Source organism: Triticum dicoccoides, chromosome 6B (assembly GCF_002162155.2).
Source record: "Triticum dicoccoides isolate Atlit2015 ecotype Zavitan chromosome 6B, WEW_v2.0, whole genome shotgun sequence".
Lineage (NCBI taxonomy): Eukaryota > Viridiplantae > Streptophyta > Magnoliopsida > Poales > Poaceae > Triticum > Triticum dicoccoides.
Genome location: NC_041391.1, coordinates 43,354,848 through 43,360,847, shown reverse-complemented (window position 1 = coordinate 43,360,847; position 6,000 = coordinate 43,354,848).

Genomic DNA, 6,000 nt, shown 5'->3' with positions numbered 1-6,000 from the left:
AACTCATGACGTTCAGGTGAGCAACAAGCAACTTGGCTATAACATATAACTGACAGTGGGCAAGTACACTGCAATACTGATGTTTACCTTCTTCTGTAGTCCAAATATCTTCCGGCTAAGGAACTATAATCACATCTACATCACAATGGCTTCTCTCACAACTCCTCGATTCAGGAGATGCAACATCAATCAAACAAATCAATAATTATTAGTATGTGTTGACCGCACCAGTTTCAACCAGATAATGCTCATAATTGTAGGTCTAAACTAAGGAGAGGCTCAAGTAAGAAAAGTGGAGGAGAAAGTAACCTGATGGAAAATTATATAAAGTACTCGTGCATTTGAATTTTGTGCAATATATTGTTCTATTTGCTTGGGTCGGATGAAATTCAGTTTTTCATGCGACTTTGTTTGGCGTGTTAAAATCCTCCACTAATTGAAGTGCAGTCTATTTAGTGGCTAAGTATTCCTACATTGTTTTGGATGTTATGTTTAGGCTTTAGCTATTGTCCCAGTAACATTTTATTATTATTTTTGACTGAGCCATGTTGATTATGATGGGTCTAACCACTGGATACTCCTTCAACACAGGCTTTGGACTGCTGACCGGTTGGAAGCAAGGAATTGGGATCACAATGAAATGTGTGTTGGCTGTGATCAAATTCTTGAATCCGCGCATCACTTGGTCCACGATTGCCCTTTTGCAAAAGAGGTTTGGTTTGAGGCCAACCCTTTCTACCTGCTAGCAGCTCAGGCTGCAATGGACGCTGTTAGAAGTATAATTATGTTTAAGTTAGAGATTAGGAGTTAGAGATAAGATTGGTTTAAGTCATGTACGACTTGTCCCCTACTCCAAGTCTCTCTCACATATTGTACTCTATATATACCCACACCTGGGTCACAACAACATACAACAACAATATTTATCCATCTCATATTTTCTACATGGTATCAGAGCGGTTTGTCTAACGACGCCGATCCTAGGACTTTTCACCACTTCTGCAGCGCGCAGCCCCCGGGGAGATTAACCTCCTCTCCTCGGGGGCGCGGCACCCTATCAATCAAATATTAGATCGATCACGTAGTTTTAGATCCAGTTTTCGAGTTCACGAGCAATAGATCAATTTCTTAGCTAGTTTCGATCAATTCCATTTAGCCAGCAAATAAATCCAGTGACCTTTGAATCTGGCGAGAAAAATCCAGCAAGATGCTTGTGGTGGAGCACGCGCGGCAGGCTGCACTAGCGTGATCCAGAGGCTACCTCGTCGACGACCGGCCTCGCGATGCCAATCTACTCCGAGCAGTCCAGCGCGCCACCTACGACGACATGCAGAGCCAGCAATCAGGGCGTCAGCTCCGCGGGCGTGTGCCTTCCGACCGACCCGATCTGCATCCACCCCATGGGCGATCAGCAGCCGGCCGCGTCGGATCCAATCGGACCTCCTCCCGACGCAGTACACATCCAGTGACCGGCTCCGGCGCATCCACACGAAGCAGTTCAGCTCGCCATCTACATCGATCTCCAGTGCGCGGGACTACAACGAGCGATCGTCTTCACCGGCCGCACGCAAGAGCTTGAACCAATCTTATGCCTCTCAGCCGGGTGGTGTTCTGATCACGGGAGGGATTTAACTCGCATGTTATCTCAGATGCATGTATGCAGGTACTGGCCAAGGTGGGTTCTACACGTGCGTGTGGCCAAGAGCCCAAGACTACGTCAAGGTTCAGCGTACGGCTCACCTAGCAATCCTGCATCGACATCGTCCTACACTACATCTGCATCGAGCCGGCAAACCTGCACCGTCGCCCACCACAATTTTCGAGCCACGTCCATAACCGCTGCACCAAGCTATCTTCGCCAAGCGATCTGCACCGACCCGCACCACATCATCGAGTTGTACGACTACATCGCACCTGAGAAAAAAAAAATCTTCGTCGAGTACATCTACGAGAAGCGACCACGACATGTACCATCCACACGCCAGGCCGGTGTGGAATGCGTGCAATTCTTCATCGACTTCTTCAGCACGACACGACATCGACACCCCGTCGCCACGAGGGACGCCTCCAAGCGACGCATCATCGTCGACATGTCGCTGCATCGCCGACACTTCACCGTCAAGGTCTTCATCAACATGGTCTTCATCAACATCATCGTCAACACACCGCCACCGCCTCGTCCACAAGATGGACAACTAGCGTCCTCTGACAGATTTTTTCTGCAAGACGCGACCATGACGACGGCAATGATCGCGTCACGACAACGTCATCGACAGCGTCATCCACGACAACACGACTGCATCGACACGGCGTCACTACAGTGACGACCCTACACGCCACACGGTTCTGGCAAAACCGATGTGTGCTCAATGGGCTTCCTCCGGTCTTGGCAAAACCGGCGGACTCATCGCCGACAGCACCCGCTGACATCCGCAAGGTGTATCGTCCACGTCTGCAGCCCCGTCATAGCGCATTTTTTTTTGCGCCTCTGGCTTTGTGCGGTTTCATCATCCACGACGACCACACCATCGACCACGGCTACATCACCCTGACCGGCTACCTCGACATCAACCACACGGCTACGTCTACAATAACTCATCGGCAACAACTCCAGTCAACAGCGTCCGCCTCGTCACTTGCGTCCACGACACTCCCGCTGTGACTGCGGGAGGGAATAGAGGAGAAGACAGGGAAGGCACCAGAAGGGGACGCAGTCACCGCCCTAGGTGCCGACCCATCAGCCATCAGAGACGCAGTTGATGATGGTGCAGCGGAGAGGACGGCGGAAGCGCAAGACTTCAAATTCAGTCGCAATCGTTCACTTCACTCACGCTACGACTGAGGGGGAATGTTAGAAGTATAATTATGTTTAAGTTAGAGATTAGGAGTTAGAGATAGGATTGGTTTAAATCATGTACGACTTGTCCCCTACTCCAAGTCTCTCTCACATATTGTACTCTATATATACCCACACCTGGGTCACAACAACATACAACAACAATATTCATCCATCTCATATTTTCTACAGACGCAACCTCTATCTCCTCTTGGTGGAACAAAGTGGCAAAGCTGAAGAAAAGAGGACATCTGTTTGATGAATGCACATCGGCTGTTTATATTACATGGAATATATGGCTTGAAACAAACAGAAGAATTTTTAAGGCTACCGCACAATCCAGTTCGGATGTTCTTGTTAGAGCGAGAGATAATATTAGCCTCCCTCCAGGGGCATGAGAGTAGTGTTATTTTGGGTAGCGGAGCTGCTTAGCAGTCCTAGGCTACCGAAATTTTTTTCTGCTATTTTTTTGTCCTTTCCCATGCTCTGCTTCCCCCTCCCCTCTGATTGTCACTCTCCCCTGACAAACATTGTATAGTTTTCCCTCTACTATAATGAAAAAGGCAGAACTCCTGCTGGTTTCAGTAAAAAAAAAAAGACAACTGGCCGCATGCGGGAGGTCGGAGAAGGCATGGTACTGCCGGTGATGTACAATTCATTCTTTTTGTTCCTATCAAAAGACAAATGCCCATTCTTTATGCTCTCTTTATTCTTCAATTTCTAGAGGCAAGATGGATGGATGCAGTAGTTAGATAACACCGATGTAGTAGTGGATTAGTGTTTTTGCTGTATTTGTGCAAGCATGACGACGTTTCACTGGTGTTGAAGGCTATATTTGCCGAGTAGATGAAGGTGCTTCGTATATCAAAAGTTTAGACAAGGTACTCCATATATTTGTGCAATCCATGTTTACTACAAAAAATGCTGCATGCTTAAAGTTTTGATGGTAATTATACCATGTTCGGTATATTTTAGACACATATTTTACTTAATTTGGATTAGTGATAAGTGTGTTGCCCGAACATACTAACAAGATTTTTTGATGACATGCTTTCATAAGACACTAGGATTGTGCTTTCACTTTTTTTGTATCACCTACAATGGCCATGCTCATAAGCAATAAATGAACATTATCTTTTATATTTTTGCTTTGTGATTATTGTTGTCTCCCTTTAGCAGTGTAATCTTGCAAATTGAATAGTAAATTTAGTAAACATTTTTTACATTGCGCATACATGATTAGCAGTGTTCAATCAAAAGACGGGGACCAAGCCCATCAAAGCAAACAACACAAAATACGCTGCTCAACAAACATTGATGATTTTTTATTAGAAAAAACATTAGTAATTAAACAACTAGAAAAAGATACACAACAAATATGATAGTGAAAAGCGGCGCAACAAAGCGCGCGCCACCTTCTAGTATATGCTATCGGTCCATGCATGGCCTGAGTCAACCCATGCATCGATATTCACGCGTGTAGACCGACCTTGCCTACGCCGACTAGTATATATCACTGTTCATTTTCCTTGCGACACAAGCAATAATAGCACTGTATACGTGGACGTTTTCAACAAGGATGGAGCAAAATCTAAGTTTTGGACCAAAAATATATTTAAAATTACACAAATTATAAGTGATTATTTGCCCCCATTTTTTTGAACACAGTAACAGATGCAAGCGCTCATATACACGTGCATACACTCACCCCTATGCACACACACATGCACACCCTACCCCTATGAGCACCTCCGAAAGACTGAGCCGGCATATCATCTTGAAATTTACGAAGTCACCGTAGGAACCTCGTCGTCGACGGGAACGTCTTCTCCCACTGAATGCGCATCACCACGAGCACCAGGATTTGAACCCTGGTGGGCTGGGGATACCACAGTCCCTCTAACCATCCAACCACATGTTAGTTCGCTTATTTGTCCCAATTTACATTAACGAGGCATAGGGTAGAGTGTATTTTCAGGTATATCATGGTAAAATTTGAAATATGCTATTATGTCCTTAGAAAAAAATACACTTTCCATATCAGTACTATATCTCTTTGCACATTAATCTGAGAAATAGGAGTACAAGAAAACCTCAAACAATACTCGCTTTGTTTCTTTTTAGAGAAAAAGGCATACACCCGATAAACCACCAGGCAGAATTCAACAAGCCAACAGAGCAAACAACATGACCATAGAACAGTAGCAAGGCCAACAACCACAGCACGCAGGCCAGATAAGCTCACGGCACACATGCCATGAGCATAACAGCAAAATAAGCGCGTAGGCCAACAACCTACCCCTACAATCGCGGAGGAAGAAGAGTCAATTACACTGGTGGTGCTACAACTTGGCATAAACGGTCACTTTGATGCTAGAAGTTGTGGTGTACATTGAAGTGATGCAAGAATTTGGCATTAACATGCAAATATGATGCTTATCTCGCTTGTATACGGAGTCGGTGCTGACTAGGCGCATGGGGCCTGCTGTTAGCCACTGGACCAGAGAGAATGGGTGCATGGCCTGATTTTTTGGAAAACACCCTCGAAATTTATATTAAAAAATCCTATTGACGTGGAAAAGTGGCATTTTTTCAGCTCTATGAGGAGTGGGTCCTGCCTGTCAGAAAAGAGTGAAAATTAAACAAAAATTTAGGAAGCCTCGACTCAAACTCATGTCTGACAATGAGTGACCAATACGTCTAAGGGCATGTACAATGGTTCTATCTTAGGAATGCCACGTAGGATGAATGATGAGGTGGAGAAGAGAGAAATCATTAGAAAAAGCTTGTCTTCTCTTATTTAACAGAAGACAAAAGATGATTTTTTAGCACAATATGTCTCACCATGTTTTTAAGAATAACTAGTTATTGAAGATAAGGCTAAGAGATGACCCATTGTAGACATGTTTTTTTGTCATCTCTAAATTACATGCAAAACTTAAGATAAGACTATCTTATCAACCATTGTACATGCCCTAACCACCACACAAACAAGATCTCATGTTAAATATGGGTAAGAAAGTTATATGAACTAACCTGGCAGCAAGCAGAGCTTTTATAGGCCGCAGATAGGGCGGCCCATTCTACACTTGTTCCTTTTTAAAATTTATTTGTAAAACGTAATTAATAAAAATATGTTCAAATATTTGTGTGATACAAATATT